At 45.9% G+C, this 19,220-nt stretch overlaps 1 long non-coding RNA gene and 1 other non-coding gene across 4 annotated transcripts in view; one reads left to right on the top strand and one right to left on the bottom strand.

Moving 5' to 3' along the window:
- The window catches only part of LOC103230006 (uncharacterized), a 60,836-nt gene that overhangs the window by 31,364 nt on the left and 10,252 nt on the right, over positions 1–19,220 (top strand). For 2 of the 3 annotated variants that reach the window (XR_012091171.1, XR_012091173.1), the window contains exons 2-3: positions 9,166–9,320; positions 11,397–11,479. This is a non-coding gene — a long non-coding RNA (uncharacterized lncRNA). The remainder of the gene's footprint in view (positions 1–9,165; positions 9,321–11,396; positions 11,480–19,220) is intronic. The other variant, XR_012091172.1, reaches the window with a different exon arrangement.
- Positions 4,107–4,213, bottom strand: LOC119619814 (U6 spliceosomal RNA). The gene has a single exon (XR_005236268.1). It is a non-coding gene; the product is annotated as a U6 spliceosomal RNA (small nuclear RNA).

A 19,220-nucleotide genomic window follows, 5' to 3' on the forward strand; every position in this document is an offset into this window, starting at 1 on the left:
TGAACCTGAGGGACTGGGATGGCCCTGAGTGGAGATTCAAAGAGGCTGAACTGTGCTTGAGACACCTGGGACCCGAAGCCAGGAGGGAGAAGGTAGAGAGAAGTAGAACAGGGTAGCCCTGTGAATTCACTGCATGGCCGCCATTAGCTTCACTTGCCCTCTGACCAGGCCGACACCAGCACCCCGGGCACCCCATGTGGGTAGGAAGGTGTGTGTGGTGCTGTGCAAACCCGATTATCCCCCGAGTAACCCATGCCACATCTACAGCTTCCTGCTGCTGCGCCAGAAGCTGTGTCCTCTTATGGAAAGAAGAGCACTTCTTCATATATAAGCAGCCAGGTGAAGGCAGGGCTATTCTTGCGTGAGAAATGATGATTATACAGATCAATTCCATCTCCTGGAGGAACCCCAGACAGTGGTAAATTACACAGTTACAATTTTACCCTAAGCCCCATCTCCCCACCCCCCACAAAACAACAGACCCAACAACCATGTTTTGCAGCAAAAATATTTACAGGACAGTTACTATGTACAAGGAAGTATTTTGTATATTATGTCATTTAATCTTCTCAAGGACCCTGCGATCTACCAATGAATGAACAGAGAGACAGAGAGGCTAAAAGCTAGCCAGAAATCACAAGGCCAGAAGGGGATGAAAGCTAGGCCTTACGAGGCTGAGAATCCAGCAGGACTTGGCATCTGTTAAGTGTTCCATAAATCCTTGTTGAAGGAATAAATGAGTCTAACAAGCTCCATGATCAGGGCTTGCCTACTGCTCCCTAAGCCATAATTCCTGTCCCTAGGATCTGGGTAAGTCAGGGCCTACAAATATGCCCCAGGGATGTTTTCTAAGATCCTGTTCTCATCTTTCTTCTGTGCTCTCCTCTCCCCAGCTGCCATCCTGTATCCCTTCCAAGAAGACATAGAATGGAGGAGTTGTTATTTGATGTACCAAGTATAGTATTTGAGTGCCTACCAATGGTGCCAAGCATTTTCCTAGATGCTGGGGTCATAGGAGTGAACAAAGCAGGATCACATTCTGAAGATCACATTCTAGCCAGGGTACAGATTTGACTGAGAGATCAGTTCTGGCTGAACTGATGAGGGAGGATTGAGGTAAGAGCTCTGTGACTCCTCAGCTATGGGCTGCTGTGTGCACATGGGGGCAGGCACCAGCCCCCCCTCACCAATGATGTGCACTCTCGTCCTTGTGGTTGCAGAAGTGGTCTCAGCAGCTCTGCCTCTCTGCTGTGGCCCCTTCCCTGGCCATGGTTTTTATCCCAGGATGGGCTCCTCAAAGTGTCTTTGCCACAGGACCTAGAATTGAGACTAAAAGAATCAGTCTGAGCTGAGCTCATGTTAAAAACTAGGAGGCCGGGTGCGGTGGCTCATGCCTATAATCCCAGCACTTTAGAGGCTGAGGCAGGCAGATCACGAGGTCAAGATGTTGAGACCATCCTGGCCAATATGGTGAAACCCCATCTCTACCAAAAATACAAAAATTAGCTGGGCGTGGTGGCGGGCACCTGTAGTCCCAGCTACTCGGGAGGCTGAGGCAGGAGAATCGCTTGAACCCAGGAGGCAGAGGTTGAAGTGAGCCAAGATTGTGCCAGCTGCACTCCAGTCTGGTGACAGAGTGAGACTCCGTCTCAAAAAACAAACAAACAAACAAACAAAACCAGGAGCTAAGGCATGGCCCTTACGTTTTACTTTTATTTATTTAAATTCCTGAGTACATGTACAGGATGTGTGGGTTTGTTACACAGGTATATGTGTGCCATGGCAGTTTGCTGCACCTATCCACCCATCACCCAGGTGTTAAGCACAGCATGCATTAGCTCTTCTCCCTAATGCTCTCTGTTCCCCTGCCTGCCCCCAACAGGCCTCTGTAAGTGTTGTTCCCCTCCGTGTGTCCATGTGTTCTCACTGTTCAGCTCCCACTTACTAGTGAGAACATACAGTGTTTGGTTTTCTGTTCCTGCATTAGTTTGCTGAGGATAATGGCTTCCAGCTTTATCCATGTCCCTGCAAAGGACATGATCTTGTTCCTTTTTATGGCTGCATAGTATTCCATGGTGTATATGTGCCACATTTTCTTTCTTTCATTTTTCTTTTTTTTTTTTTTGAGATGGAGTCTTGCTCTGTCGCCCACGCTGGAATGAATGCAGTAGTGCAATCTCAGCTCACTGCAACCTCCCCCTCCCAGGTTTAAGCAGTTCCCCTGCCTGTCAGCCTCCGGAGTAGCTGGGACTACAGGCATGCACCACCACACTCCGCTAATTTTTGTATTTTTAGTAGAGAGGGGTTTCACCATGTTGGCCAGGCTGGTCTCGAACTCCTGACCTCAGGTGATCTGCCTGCCTCAGCCTCCCAAAGTGCTGGGATTAAAGGCATGAGCCACCATGCCCAGCCACCACATTTTCTTTATCCAGTCTATCATTGATGGGCATTTGGGTTGATTCCATGTCTTTGCTATTGTGAATAGTGCTGCAATGGACATACATGTGTTTGTATCTTTATAATAGAATGATTTATATTCCTTTGGGTGTATACCCAGTAATGGGATTGCTGGGTCAAATGGTATTTCTGGTTCTAAATCTTTGAGGAATTGCCACACTGTCTTCTACAATGGTTGAACTAATTTACATTCCCACCAACAGTGTAATAGCTTTTTTATTTCTTCACAACCTCGCCAGCAGCTGTTGTTTCTTTTTTTAAATTTCATTTTATTGAAACAGAGTCTCACTCTGTCACCTAGGCTGGAGTGCAGTGGCGTGATCTTGGTTCACTGCAAACTCTGCCTCCCAGGTTTAAGCAATTCACCTGCCCCAGCCTCCTGAGTAGCTGGGGTTACAGGTGTGCGCCATGATTCCCAGCTAATTTTTGTATTTTTAGTGGAGACAGGGTTTCACCATGTTGGCCAGGCTGGCCTCAAACTCCTGACCTCAAGTGATCTGCCCACCTTGGCCTCCCAAAGTGCTGGGATTACAGGTGTGAGCCACCATGCCCGGCCTATCTGTTCTCTTGACTTTTTAATAATCGACATTCTGACTGACGTGAGATGGTATCTCATTGTGGTTTTCATTTGCATTTCTCTTTTTTTTTTTTTTGAGATGGAGTTTCGCTTTTGTTACCCAGGCTGGAGTGCAATGGCATGATCTCGGCTCACCACAACCTCTGCCTCCCAGGTTCTAGCGATTCTCCTGTCTTAGCCTCCCAAACAGCTGGGATTACAGGCGCCTGGCACCATGCCCAGCTAATTTTGTATTTTTAGTAGAGACGGGGTTTCTCCATGTTGGTCAGGCTGGTCTTGAACTCCTGACCTCAGATGATCCGCCCGCCTCAGCCTCACAAAGTGCTGGGGTTACAGGCGTGAGCCACCGCACCCGGCCTTTCATTTGCATTCTCTAATGATCAGCGATGTTGAGCTTTTTTTCCCACATGTTTGTTGGTCACATGTATATCTTTTTTTGAGAAGTTATTTTTATTTATTTTTTAGGGACACGGTCTCCCTCTGTTTCCCAGGCTGGAGTGCAGTGGCACCATCATGGCTTGCTACAGCCTCAAGCTTCAGGACTCAAGCGATTCTCCCATCTTTGTCTCGGGAGTAGCTAGGACTACAGGCACGTGGCACCACGAGCGGGTAACTTTTCTATTTTTGGTAGAGATAGGATCTTATGTTACCCAGGCTGGCCTCAAGTGATCCTCCTACCTCAGTCTCTGAAAGTGCTGGGATAACAGATGAGCCACTGTGCCTGGCCTTTTACATATTATTTATTTATCTTTTTTTAATTAAAAAATTTTTTATTGGTCAGGCATGGTGGCTGACACCTGTAATCCCAGCACTCTGGGAGGCCGAGGTGGGTAGATCATGAGGTCGAGAGATCAAGACCATCCTGGCCAACATGATGAAACCCATCTCTATTAAAAATACAAAAATTAGCTGGGCTTGGTGGCAGGCGCCTGTAGTCCCAGCTACTTGGGAGGCTGAGGCAGGAGAATCGCTTGAACCCAGGAGGCGGAGGTTCCAGTGAGCTGAGATCGCACCACTACACTCCAGCCTGGCGACAAAGCAAGACTCTGTTTCAAACAAAACAAAACAAAACAAAACAAAACAAAACAAAAAACACAAAAAAACCTTTTTTATGCAGGGGCCATGCTAATCTTCTCTGTATTGTTCCAATTTTAGTATATATGCTGCCAAAGCGAGCACTATTTATTTATTGATGTATTTATTTATGGAGCTAGAGTCTCATTCTGTTGCCCAGGCTGGAGTGCAATGGCATAATCTCAGCTCACTGCAACCTCCACCTCCCAGGTTCAAGTGATTCTCCTGCCTCAGCCTCCCGAGTAGCTGGGATTACAGGCACCCGCCACCACGCCTAGCTAATTTTGTATTTTTAGTAGAGACGGAGTTTCACCATGTTAACCAGGCTGGTCTCGAACTCCTGACCTCAGGTGATCCACCTGCCTCAGCCTCCCATAGTGCTGAGATTACAGGCGTGAGCCACTGCACCTGGCCGCGAGCACTATTTATTCATTATCATGTGGACTGGGGACTCCTAATACCTTCTAGTTTATGACTTTGATATCTTCCTTCGACATTGCTGCTTTCCTGCCACTGGATGCAAAAAGAAAATCCTTACCTGTCCTCTGACTTTTCCTTTTATGCTTGAGCTGGCTTTAGTTGGTTTCTGTTACTTATAATCAAATACAGTCTCATCTTGTTTTTTTTTTTGGGGGGGGACGGAGTCTCATTCTGTTGCCCAGGCTGGAGTGCAGTGGCGTGATCTCGGCTCACTGCAACTTCCACCTCCCAAGTTCAAGCGATTCTCCTGCCTCAGCCTCCCGAGTAGCATGTGCCACCACGCCCAGCTAATTTTTAGTAATTTTAGTAGATACGGGGTTTCACTGTGCTAACCAGGCTGGTCTTGATCTCCTGACCTTGTGATCCACCCATCTCAGCCTCCCAAAGTGTTGGGATTACAGGCGTGAGCCACCACGCCTGGCCAGTCTTATCTTGAATGTAAACAAAAACTTAGAACTTGGGTTCGGGGCAGAAGCAGCAGACCTAGAGCTGCCTGGATCTGATAAGGTCCTTGAGTGACAAAGTCAAACAGGTTCCCTAGAGACCACTGATCACTGGGGAAATTCCCTTGCCCTGCACTGCCTCTCTGCCAAGACCAAGGCCTAGGACCACATACTGACTGTGCAAACCCATCTGGATACAACCAGTCTGAATTTTCCCCAAATTTCTCTTGGTACATAATCAGACTTCCTGATCTACACGCATTTTTTTTTTCCTTACTCCAGACCCTAGGAGGGAGTAAAGTTTGTGGTAAAAGAAAAGAAGGAAAAATACAAACTACCTTTTAAACCGTGGGTACGGTAATGGAGTGGCTACCAGTATTGATCATGGCAAGATCATTGCAAGTTTAGCAATAATCAGCTGCTGGGTCATAGCCTGTTTGGAAAGACAACTGTAGTCCATTAAAAAAGATTGTATATCATCCACAGAAAGCTCTTCATTTGGCTACTTTACGTCTGACTGGCTCCTACTTGCCCTACAGGCCCCAGTTTTTTCTTGAAAGCCTTCTACAGGACTAGGTTAGGGAACTCCTCTGTTAGAGCACTTCCTCACAGTGCACAGCTCACTGTGTTTATTTGTTTTAGAGATGGGGTCTCACTCCGTTGCCCAAGCTGGAGTACAGTGATGTGATCATAGTTCACTGCAGCGCTGAACTTCTGGGCTCCAGTGATCCTCTTGCCTCAGCCTCCCAAGTGGCTGGGACTCCAGGCACATGCCACTGCACTTGGCTAACTTTAAAAAAAAAAAAAAAATTCTTGGAGAGACGGGATCTCACTGTGTTGCCCAGGATGGTCTCAAACTCCTGGCCTCAAGCAATCTGCCTGCCTTGGCCTTCCAAAGTGTTAGGATTACAGGTGTGAGCCACTGCACCTAGCCATCTCACTCTATTTAAATTGCCATCTCACTCTATTCAAATACTCTATTTAAGTGTCCTGAGCGTAGACCCGAGTGTGTATAGCGTGGTACCTGGTGTGTGGTAGGTGTTCAATATACACACGTTCCACAAAAAATAGAATTCAGGAATTAATTTAGTATTACCTAAAAAGTCTCCACACCTACCCTTCTACAGGTGATCATGTAACTTGTGCACAGACTATCCGGAAGACTTAGGTATGTGCCTTTAGGAGGTAGATAGAGCAGACAGGGCTCAGGTGACCTTGACTAGCTAGAAATTCCAGCTGCCTCTATCAAACAGAATCTGTCACTTAGGATTAAGTTAGATTTTATACAACAGAAAGCAAGGTTTATCCTCTTATGTGAAGGAATTCCAGGGGACTTCAGTCCTGGGCAGGAATGGTGGCTCCATGAAGTTAGCAGGAACCCAAGCTGCTTCTAGCTTTCTGCAGCACCATCCTTAGTGCTGACTTCCATCCCCAAGGCTACCTCATGGTTTAAAAGGGCAGTGGCATGCCAGCCATCACATCTGCATTCCAGGCAGCAGAACAAAGGGAGAGGGACAAGCGAAGCAACAAAAGGTTGGCCCTCTGAGTCAGCTTGCTCTCAGTAGACTTCTTGAAATTTTTACATATAATATTCCCTTATATCTCAGTGGCCAGGAACGCTTGGAAATGTAGATGTTAGCTGGACACTTTGCTCCATATAAACTTGGAGTTTTATAATTAAGAGGGAAACAGATATTATGCAACAAACTGCAGTCTCTCCCCCAATACCCAAGCAAAACTGTCAGGAAGGACCCTCCCTTATTTTGGTAAAAAATCGGTCAATCTATAAGCAGCTCCGCTTTGCTCTACATCTCAGTTCTCATTGATACAAGCTAGTCATCAGTACTTTTTTCTCTATATAAAGAACTACAATGGCTGGGCGCAGTGGCTCACGCCTGTAATCCTGGCACTTTGGGAGGCCAAGGCGGGTGGATCACTTGAGGTCAGGAGTTTGAGACCAGCTTGGCCAACATGGTGAAACCCCGTCTCTACTAAACATACAAAAATTAGCCAGGCGTGGTGGCGCATGCCTGTAGTCACAGCTACTCAAGAGGCTGAATCCCTTGAATTCAGGAGGCAGAGGTTGCAGTGAGATGAGATTGCACCACTGCACTGCACTCCAACCTGGGTGACACAGCAAGATGCCATCTCAAAAAAAAAAAAAAAAGAACTACACGAGAAGGGTCCTCTCCCTTGCTCTGTTTCTTGAACTTACCACTCGCACTCATTACTAGATGAGACCACATGAAGAGTTCAATGCAGAACTGCAGAAAGGCTCTCCAGCACGTGGGCGTCTCTCACAGGGCCGGATGATTGAGCTGAAATGAGCTGACAGTCATGTTGACTATAAGGCAGTGCATTAGGGGCCCTGCTGTAGCAGTGATAGCCTGGATGCCCTGCATCCAGGGCAGGAAATGCTCTGAGAACACATAGGCCTGGGCACTGGTCTTCAGGACCACGTGAAAGAGGAAGGACCCCATTCCCTTCACCCTCATCCTCCAAGGCAGGTAGTACCCAATAGCTATGCCTACAGCATCTTCCCCATAGGTGTGGGCAGAAGACCCCACTCCCTTGAACTCTCTAGTTAGTGCTTTTTCAAACTGCAGCTTGATTTTCTCTTAAATGGGAAGTGTCTGAATGTAGGACAACTGTGGGAAAGGAAGCATGGGAGAGTAATGATGAGCTTGGGTTGCAATCCTGGCCTTGCCCATTGTTTTCTGTGTTACGTTGCTAACTTGTTCCACTCCCCCCAAGTGTCTATTTCGTGAGGTAAAATAGGAATGGTAATGACACCCCCCTTGCCAAGCCGCTCAGAGGATTAAACAAGATAATGTAGGTGAATGCAGTTAGCATAGTGCCTGGGGTACAATAGGTACTCGATAAAAGAGAAAATAAAATGGAGATAGATGGCAAAAGCCATTGTGAAGACTCAACCCCTAAACAAAGCTTCCTCTGAAATTAGAGAAATTTGCAACCCTGGCATCTTGGCTGGAATCCCAGGATAAGATGGGCATTTACAGCCGTAAAGCCAGCCACAGCCCAGGACGCCAAGCCCCAGAGGCCAGGGGCTCCTCCCCACCCGAGGGCTGCCGAGCTCAGGAAACTGGTTCACATTTTGTCCTGGGGACACTGCACTTGGAAAAACATTATTGATTCCATGGTTCAGGTTGCAAAGGGAGGAAGAAAGATTGAATTTCATCACATAAAGCACTTATGCCTACTGTACTTTCTCTTTAGAGAGGCACTTGGCAATCATTTTCATTAGTGTCTCTTCTTAATCTCAAAGATAACTTATCCCCATTTTATAAAGGCAGAGCATAGGAGAATTAACTGGCTGAAGAGCATGTAGCAGGGTGGCAAAAGCCAGAGTTTATGATCTCCAAATTTTTGGCATATTGCTTAACTAAGCTTCAGCAATCCACTCCACAAATGCCTGGTGGGGGCCTCTCAGTCATATACTTATTGCTCAAATCAGTCACTCATGATCACCAGAAAAATGCAGACATGTAAATCTAGGCTACATGATTCATTTTTCTTAGCAGCTTAGGACAGGAGGTGAAAAGTGACTTTTCCAACCATATCACAAGTGGGTCTGCATCTAGCAAGTCCTGGAACAGGGATGTTGGAACTATTCCAGGATATATGTCACACCATAGAGCTCTGGATGCCTACAAGCAATGAAGATGGGGTGGGGGCAGTGAAATAGCCAGCTCCTACGCTAAGTGCAGCCCTCCCCACCAGGGCTGTAGACGGGCTGCCCCCTCACCTGAGGAACTCATGTCTTTGATCACAGCAGCATCACAACCTGTCCCTGATACCAAAAGGAGAAACACTCTTGGCCTGTGCCCTCTTGGATGGATCGTTTTTCAGAGAACAGGACGTTTAGTGAGTTTGTCTCAAACTGCACAGAGAACATGGTGAACCTACTAGGGCTGATTGCTGTGGGAAATTAAGAAGACAGGGATAATGGCTTTTCCTCAGTTGCTAAAGCCAGCACATACCTGAAATGAGCCCCAAAGCTCAGGTCTGACTTAATGCCTTTCTTGTCTTGGGAAGAGGGTTTATCAGATTCCAAAGAATGCATTTCGGTTATCTTTGTTTCCAATACTGAAGCAGCTCCCTCTGCTCACCAAGGCAGAGCCCTTTCTATCTCTTTTTCAGAAAAATCCCAAGGAACAATTGTTTTGGATTACTTAGTGGACTCAGCGTGGAAACTGCTTGTGTGGCCCAGCTAGGTAGGGGCGTTCAGACAAGGAGACCTGACCTGGAGCTTCTGGGATGATTCCAAGGTATTGCATGAATGCGTCTGCTGTGTGTTCGTTAACTGCTGGGGAGAAAACTCTGGGTAGTCACAGCCATCTACTCTCAGTTTTCAAGACAGGCTTCAGCAGGCAAGCAGCTTGCTGGGAGGCGTCCTTAGTCAGCTGGGAAAGTAAGGCTGACGCGCTGTTTGACCTCAGCGAGGCATGTGTCACACTCTTTCCGTTCTCTGGCACTCTCTGGCTCTTCCTAAGGCCTTTTCTCAACCAGGCACATTATGTGATGTAGACAGCAAGCAGGATGGGAGGCTGGCAGTCCCCACAGCGGAGCTGGCAGTGGCCACTTAGACTCCCTCATATCACACCGTTGGCTTCCAAGCCCAGATGTAGGTGCTTGTCCCTCCCATTGGGATCTTGCCAAATCTTTTGTAACATTTTAAAACAACCATTGAAGTGCCAGATGACAAAATTTCCCTTGGAGATTGAGAAATTCTGATTGGGATGATGGCAGCATTCTGGAATTTATGTCAGATTTGCTTCCCAGGGGCCGGAAGCAAGGAGGTCAAGACTCCAGGTCCCCATCCCAGTTTAACCAAAGAACTACTACTTTTTTTCTTTTCTTTTCTTTTCTTTTCTTTTTTTCTCAGACAGAGTCTTGCTCTGTCACCCATCCTGGAGTGCAGTGGTGCGATCTTGGCTCCTGCAACCTCCACCTCCCCGGTTCAAGCGATTCTTTTGCCTCAGCCTCCGGAGTGGCTGGGATTACAGGTGTGTGACACAATGCCTGGCTAATTTTTGGAATTTTAGTAGAGATGGGGTTTTACCATGTGGCGAGGCTGGTCTTGAACTCCTGGCCTCAAGTGAACTGCCCAGTTTGGTCTCCTAAAGTGCTGGAACTACAGGCGTGAGCCACTGCACCCAGGCCCCTAATTTTTTTTTTTTTTTTTTTTTTTTGAGATGAAGTCTTACTCTGTTGCTCAGGCTGGAGTGCAGTGGCATGATCATAGCTCACTGCAGCCTCAAACTCCTGGGCTTAAGAGATCCTCCAGGGCCGGGCGCGGTGGCTCATGCCTGTAATCCCAGCACTTTGCGAGGCCGAGGTGGGCGGATCACGGGGTCAGGAGATCGAGACCATCCTGGCTAACATGGTAAAACCCTGTCTCTACTAAAATACAAAAAAATTAGCCGGGCGTGGTGGTGGGTGCCTGTAGTCCTGGGTGCTCTGGAGGTTGAGCAGGAGAATGGCGTGAACCTGGGAGGTGGAGCTTGCAGTGAGCCGAGATTGCGCCACTGCACTCCAGCCTGGGTGACAGAGGAAGACTCCGTCTCAAAAAAGAAAAAAAAAAAAAAAAGAGAGATCCTCTGTAATCCCAGCACTTTGGGAGGCCAAGGTGGGCAGATCATTTGAAGTCAGGAGTTCGAGACCAGCCTAGCGACATGGTGAAACCCCATCTCTACTAAAAATAGAAAAATTAGCTGAGCATGGTAGCGCATGTCTGTAATCCCAGCTACTTGAGAGGCTGAGGCAGGAGAATTGCTTGAACCTGGGAGGTGGAGGTTACAGTGAGCTGAGATCGCGTCTCTGCACTCTAGCCTGGGCAAAAGAGTGAGATTCCATCTCAAAAAAACAAGAGATCCTCCTGGCTCAGCTTCCTGAGTAGCTGGGACTACAGGTGTGTGCACCATGACACCCAGCTAATTTTTGTATTTTTTGTAGAGACAGAGTCTTGCTATATTGTCCAGGTTGGTCTTGAACTCCTAGCCTTAAGAAATCATCCCACCTCCGCCTCCCAAAGCGCTAGGATTACAGGCATGAGCTACTACACCTGGCCTTTCTTTTTGGTTTTACATACTGAAGTTAGGCACAGATTTCAATTGAAAGAGGGTTTCTTTGCTTTAAAAGTGTTTTAAAAGCCCTGCCTTGCATTATCCTTATCCCCTCCATTAGTAGCTATACAGAATTTTAAAAGAGGAAAAATCAGAGAGGGAAAGGTAAGTTATTCTTTGGGTATGCAGAAAAGCCACAGCTGTCGTTTGGGCCTCAACAGGGCATCTGTGCAGGTGTCTGCATATTAACAGCACCATCTGCTTGGTTGTCTCTCAAAGGAAGAATAATCCTGGCCTGATGAACGCCTCAAGCTCTCTTCTTTGGGAAATAGGAAGATCACAATTTGAAATCTTAATCCAAGGTAATAATTGAATATATAAGCACCCTACATAATCCAGAGCTTAAAAATGTGAAATTAAGTCATGAATTGCTTTCAAATATAGCAGGAATCTTCTAGCCTCTTCCAGTCCTGAAAGGCGCCACCAAATGCGGCCTCAGAGTCAAGCCCCCAAATAAATACATGCTAATAAGGCTGATTTTCCCTTTTCACTCTTCTCCTGGGCAGTATGAACCTTTGACTAGAGAGAGCCAGAAAGGAGCATCTCAACCCACTTAGGTAGTGGCCTCTTTTAAAGTGAAACGTGAAGCCAGGGCTCCAAACCGTCATTGTCCTGAGAGTTCCCAGGAAGGCTTTTGTGTGGTAACCTGGATGCCCGTCCAAATGGCCTTGGCTGGTCCCATCCCTCACTCTAGCTCCCTAAGGGTCCTGCTGCTATCAATTGACTGTGAACATTTCCTTTCACTGCCTTTTGCAAACTGCTGGGTGAGTGCCAAGTAGTAGCTTTGCAGGGTTCATTCACCCCAGGGCTGGGAGCTTTTCAGCAGTGTAGGCAGGTTATGTGTTTCAAATCAGCATAGTAGGGCAGAGTGATTTGGAAGCCATTTCATTTTTCAGTTCATCAAACTCCTACTCACTGGGAATCTCTAAACCAGCGATACGAAACCTTTCTGGAGTTGTGACACCCTGTTGTCACTCATTTTATTTCATCAAACACCCACCCCTCTTAAAAATACCATGAGGCATGTATTTATTTTTAAGATGAAAATGAATTAAAATTGGAAAATTACCTAAGAATTTTCTGGCACTCTAGCAAAAAAGGAGATCTACCAGAGGTGTTTGGAAGTCAGGATCTTCACTAAGAATCATCACTCTACACAGGGAAGACATTTGACTGAATTGGGAAGTAGGAAGAATTTGTCCTTGCTCCTCCCCTCTCCCACGATCTAATTCCCTCCCTGCCCGCACATCCCCTCGCCAGGCATCCAGGCACTCACACTACCCCGTATCTCCCTCCATGGTACCTCACGCAGAACTGGCCCTTACCACCCACATCCCCCAGCCCTGCTCTGCAACTGTTTCCTCTCAGTGCTCCTGTTAACATACCTGATGCCCACTCCTTCTGCAAGTAGCCCCTGTAGGTTAGTTGTTTCTTTAGAAACAACTATTTTCTTTTTTGAGATGGAGTCTCTCTCTGTTGCCCAGGCGGGAGTGCAATGGCACGATCTTGGCTCACTGCAACCTCTGCCTCCTGGGTTTAAGTGATTCTCCTGCCTCAGCCTCCCGAGTAGCTGGGATTATGGGCGTGGGCCACCATGCTTAGCAATTTTTTTTGTATTTTTAGTAGAGATGGGGTTTCACCATGCTGGCCAGGCTGGTCTCGAACTCCTGACCTCAAGTGATCTGCCCGCCTCAGCCTCCCAAAGTGCTGGGGTTACAGGTGTGAGCCACCCCGCCCAGCCTAGGAGTAACAACTTCTAAGTTCATTTTCAGCACAAAAATTTTAGTAGAGTTAACCTTGATGATAATGCCTTAAAGTCTTAATCCCTCCAAGGGATATTTGTATTTTTTTTAATCCCTAGAATGCTCAGCAGAAGGGATATTTGTAATGTAACTAGAGACAATATCATACACAAAAGAATTAATTTCCAATGGAATTTCAATGGGTAACAGAAAGGAAGTGTGGGAGGTTGGTCCATTCTGCCTTCTGGTAATGGCCCCCTCGCTGTGTATTCACTTTGGGATAATTGACACTGGGACTGGGCGTAGTGGCTCACGCCTGTAATCCCAGCATTTTGGGAGGTTGAAGCGGGCAGATCACCCAGAGTCAGGAGTTCAAGACCAGCCTGGCCAACGTGGTGAAACCACATCTCTACTAAAAATACAAAAATTAGCCAGGTGTGGTGGTGTGCGCCTGTAATCCCAGTGACCCAGGAGACTGAGGCATGAGAATAGCTTGAACCTGGGAGGCAGGGGCTACAGTGAGCTGAGAATGCGCCACTGCTCTCCAGCCTAGGCAACAAAGCAAGGCTCTGTCAAAAAAAAAAAAAAAAAAAAGACATTGCATAAGAGTCAGTGACCTGGATCTATTTCTGACTTAATCCAATTCAACCAATATTTACTAAGCCCCTCCTATATGCCTGGAATTCGGCTACGCCCTCGGTATCCAAGATGAATAAGACACATTCCATGTCCTCAGTGAAATTCCAGTCTATCAGGAGGCATCTGATACCTACTGAATGCTTCTCTAGCAGTTAGGCAAAATGCTATGGGAACACAGTAGAGAGGATGATTGATTCTGTCTGGAGAAAGCTGCAGAGAATTAATATTTGCATTGGCCTTTGAGGATGAGAAGGAGTTCAGCAGGCTGGGAAAGGGAGGAGAAAGAGAGGTCAGTGGGGAAAAAAACCACCAGAACAAAAGCACAGGGAGGTGACTGCTGGGGAACTCCAAGTATCTGGAGGACAAGAAGGGAAGTAGCAGGGATGAAGCTGAAAAGCAAGGCTAGGGTAGGATTTTGGAAAAGCTTTCACTGCCTTACTAAGGAATGGAAGCATCAGCTGCAGACGATGGAGCCATCAGAAGGTTTTGAAACCTCCATAGACACATTCTGGAGATCGCCACCTTCTCTCAGGCAAAAGACAATGGAGGCTCCATCCAGGGTTATAAGGAGAATGGAAAGGAAAGACATTGAGGATAGGATACATGCAAATAATTGGCTCCTTCGATGTTGGAGTTAAAGGAGAAGGAGAAGTCATAGGTTTCTTGCTTAGGCTTGCTAAGTAACGGCGATGCCACTAATTGAAGATAGGGATGATAGGAACAAGGGTCCATGGGAAAGAACAATGAGTTCGATTTTAGGCCTGTTGGCTTAAGAGACCAAGGGCTAGTGTGAAGATGGTTGTTGATGTTGCTACAGAGGATTCTTCTCTTGTTTATGTTTTCGGTCTTCTTAACAAGACACTAAGTGCTTGTCTGAGCCAGGCACACATCCATCTCTACGATGTCTCTTCTTCCAGTTCTGTCATTTCTTCCATCAGACAGGATGGTGAGAGTGTAGACAGAGTTTAAACAAGAGTCCTAGGATTGCTGCTGCTATTAAGCAGAGGCCAAGTCACATGGAAGCTTCTGGAAGCTCAGGTTCTCACTTGCATACAGATCTGCTTCTTTGCGTTCTAGATGTTAAACTCCTCACCTTCCATTCATCTTTTGTTTTCAATTTATCTTTCTCAAATAATATCCTTGCTTGCGGAACTAATCATTTTCCCAAAGAGAATCTGTGACTTCTTCCTTGCTCATTTCAGCAAGAACATCGTTGAGTGAAAACCTATAACTAGAACTCTGTTGTGGAGATAAAGTAGTTCAGGAAACGTTTGGATCATTAGGAGTTCATCTCAGAAACTCTAAAAATGTGCACGCTCTTTGAGCTAGTAACCCTACTTTTTAGGATTTATCCTAGAGGAATACTGGACAAGTGGACAAATATGTATGTACAATATTGGCACTCTTTTTTTTTTTTTTGAGGCAGGGTCTCACTGTGTCATCAGGGTGGAATCCAATGGCATGATCATGGCTCACTGCAGACTTGACCTCCTGGGCTCAAGCGATCCTCCCACCTCAACCTCCTGAGTAGCTGAGACTACAGGTGTACACCGCCACACAAGGCTAATTTAAAAAATTTTTGTAAATACAGGGTCTCAGTACATTGCCCAGGCTGGGCTCAAACTCCTGAGCTCAAGCAATCCTCCTGCCTTGGCCTCCCAAAGTGTTGGGATTATAAGCATGAACTACTGAACCTAGCCTCAATATTATTACTCTTGCTTATTGTAGTAAAAAACTAAGAAATAAAAGTCCACAAATTAGAGATTCACTAAAATACTTAAAATGATCCATATAATGAAATTTAATAAAAATTAACTCATTAAAAATGACAGTGTAAGCTGGGCAGATTGGCTCATGCCTGTAATCTCAGCACTTTGGGAGGCCAAGGAGGGAGGATCACCTGAGGCTGGAGTTCAAGACCAGCCTGGGCAGCATAGCAAGACCCTGTCTCTACAAAAGTTGTTTTTAAAAAAATGACAATGTAGATTAACATTTATTGACAACTGGAAAGTTAGAAAGATATTCAAGATTTATTACTGGAAAAGAATAGATTATGTGAATTTATTATACAAAACATTTAATGAAAAGATCTGAAAACCAAAATTGGCAAAATGTAAGTAACAATTATCTGAGAGGGCAGTGGAAGGAATTTCTGTTGGTTTAATTATTGTTCTTTCTGCTGTCATTACTTCCTAATTTTTTTTTTTTCTTTTTTTTGAGATGGAGGTTCACTCTTGTTGCCCAGGCTAGAGGGCAATGGTGTGATCTCAGCTCACTGCAACCTCTGCCTCCCAGGATCAAGTGATTCTTCTGCCTCAGCCTCCCGAGTAGCTGAGATTACAGACATGTGCCACCATGCCTGGCTAATTTTCTATTTTTAGTAGAGAAGGGGTTTCTCCATGTTGGTCGGGCTGGTCTCAAACTCCCAACCTCAGGTGATCCGCCTGCCTCAGTCTCCCAAAGTGCTGGGATTACAGGTGTGAGCCACCGCACCCGGCCTCCTAATCTTTTTTTTTTTTTTTGCGATGGAGATGGGGGAGTGGAGAGGGGTTATCTCTATGTTGCCCACGCTGGCCTTGAACTCCTGGGCTCAAGCAATCCTCCTGCATAACTGGGACTACAGACATGCCCCACTGTACTGGCCTATTTCCTAATCTTTTTACAACAACTATGTATTACTGGTATAAAGAAATATCTGGCTAGGCGCAGTGGCTCACTTCGGGAGGCCGAGGCAGGCAGATTACCTGAGGTTGGGAGTTCAAGACCAGCCTGACCAACATGGAGAAACCCTGTCTGTACTAAAAATACAAAAATTAGTCAGATGTGGTAGTGGGTGCCCATAATCCCAGCTACTTGGAAGGCTGAGGCAGGAGAATCGCTTGAACCTGCGAGGTGGAGATTGCAGTGAGCTGAGATCACACCATTGCACTCCAGCCTGGGCAATAGGAGTGAAACTCCATCTCAAACAAACAAAAAAAAAAAAAGAAAGAAAGAAAGAAAAGAAAAGAAATATCTGGCTGGGCGCAGTGGTTCATGCCTGTAATGCCAGCACTTTAGGAGGCCAAGGCGGGTAGATTGCTTGAGGTCAGGAGTTCGAGACCAGCCTGGCTAACATGGTGAAACCCCATCTCTACTAAAAATACAAAAAGTAGCCGGGTGTGGTGGCACATGCCTGTAGTCCCAGCTACAGGGATGAGTCCCAGCCTCAGTCCCAGGCTGAGGCACGAGAATCACTTGAACCCAGGAGGCGGAGGTTGCAGTGAGCCAGGATCGCACTACTGCACTCCAGCCTGGGCAACAGAGTGAGACTCCATCTCAAAAAAAAAAAAAAAAAAAAAAAAAGAAAAGAAAAATATCTATGCTTCTTTCAGATGTACTGGGGTCAGTTTATCAGCTGTGCTCCCAGACAAGGCTAGGTTGAGGAGCAAAGGAAGAACAGGAAAGCCCTCCAACAGTCGCTAAATTGAAAATTATGGCCCTGGAAGTATATTTTATGAAGGGACCTCCCTCCCCTTTCAATGCACACTCTGGGGAATTCTTCAGAATGAGACACTCTTAGGTCATAGCTACATGGAGAGTTACACAGAAGGTCTAATGATCACACCTTCCTATATTGCCCCTAGCTTTTCTAAAATCTTAGCTCTTCTACAGTCTCTCAGATAGAAAAATCACCCAAGATCTAATTTCTTACCCTAAAATTACTGTTATTTTAAAATTCAACCTAGCTCTGTGCAGTTTACCTTCTAAACTGGGTCTATTGCAGCAAGAGATGAATATTCCTGATGAGAGGGGTCAGGTGAAGGCGATCAAGTCTGAGAGTGATAAACACCAGCAGAAGCCAAAGGGGTGGCTGGGAGATAGACCTGTACAACATGGTCAAATCTAACTGGTAATCATACATATGGAAAATAAAATGGTATCATTCTCACTATGCAGTGGGAGGCGGTTGGGAGAGAAAGATAACACCCAGTGTTGGTAATGATGCAGGAAATGGACCTTCTCCCGTGTTGCTGACAAAAGTGGGAACGACTACAACCTTTCTGTAGAGCGTTGGCAAGAGGCGTCCAAAGCTGTACACATGTGCATACCGTTTGACCCAGGTTGTCTACGCCCAGAAATTCATCTTAAGGAAATAATCAGAAATGTGATTACAGGCTTACCTGTAAGAATATTCATCTGGGCCAAGAGAAGTGGCTCAAACACTTTGTGAGACCGAGGTGGGCAGATTACCTGAGGTCAGGAGTTTGAGACTAGCCTAGCCAACATAAAAAAAAAAAAAAAGAAAAAAAGAATATTCATCTGCTTTATAACTGACATTTTAAACAACAGAAGTAAAATCAATATAATAGAAAAATTTGAGAAAAACTTAGTTCCATCAATAGGGAATTGGTTAAAAAAAAAAAAAAAAGTAAGAGCTTAGGTTCTAGATTCTGAGCTCAAATCACAACTTGCTATCTGAATGAACCTAAGCAAATTCCCTGACTTTTTTTTTTTTCAAGACAAGGTCTTGTTCTGTCACCCAGGCTGGAGTGCAGCGGTGCGATCACAGCTCACTGCAGCCTTGACCTCCCGAGTCAAGCAATCCTCCCACCTCAGTTTCCCTAGTAGCTAGGACTACAGGCATGCACCACCATGCCTGGATATTTTTTGTAGAGACAGGGTTTCGCCATGTTTCTCGGGCTGGTCTGGAATTCCTGGGCTCAAGCAATTCTGCCTTGCCCTCCCAAAGTGCTGCAGAAAATTAGGCTTTTTTTAAGCCTAATTTTCCTCATCCGTAAAATGGATCACAATAATAATACCTTCTCCTAACCACTTCCTCTGCCACTACCTACCATTTCTCTGCTTTTCTTTGCAATAAAACTTCTCAGAAGAATAGGTGATATGCACTCTCTTTGAAAGCCACTCCAGCCAGGCTCTTGTCCTTGCTACTCTAGTAAAACTGATGTTGTCAAGGTTGCCAGCATTGACTAAGTTCAAGGAACAGTCCTTAGCTGTCATCATACTTGGTCTTTGGGCATAATTCGAGCCAGTTGGGCCCCCTTTCTTCTCTGACACAATTGGTTCTCTTGGCTTCTAGGACCCTATTTTCTCTTAATTTCCCTCCTACCCCACACTGGTCACTTCTCTATCTCCTTTGCTGGCTCTTCCCTCCTCCCTGCCTTCTTAAGGATACAGCACCTGGGATTTGGTTCTTGGTTTTCTCTTCTTCATCTATACCCCTTACCTTGGTGGTCTCATCCAGTCTCAAGACTTTCAACCATGTCCGTGTGCAGATGATTCCAATTTATATCTCCAGTCCAGACCTCTCCCCTGAAATCCAGACTGGTACATCCCACTGACTACTTGACATCTTTATTTGGATGTTTAATAGGCATCTTAAAATTCACATCCAAAATGAAATTAAACTCCTCATCTTCTATTCCCCCATTCGCTCCATCCATAGCATTCCCCATCTCAATTCCATTCTTCAGGTGCTTCAGAACAAAAAACCCTGGAGTCATCCTTGACTTCTTTCTTTCTGTCAGACTATACCCAATTGCTCAGGAAATCTGTTGGCTCTACCTTCGGCCTATATCCAGAATCAGATCAGTTTTTGCCGTCTTCTCCACTGCTACCATGGTCTGGGCCACTGTCCCATCTCAATGGATGACTGAAATAGAGT

The sequence above is a fragment of the Chlorocebus sabaeus genome, chromosome 25 (genome assembly GCF_047675955.1).
Source record: "Chlorocebus sabaeus isolate Y175 chromosome 25, mChlSab1.0.hap1, whole genome shotgun sequence".
Lineage (NCBI taxonomy): Eukaryota > Metazoa > Chordata > Mammalia > Primates > Cercopithecidae > Chlorocebus > Chlorocebus sabaeus.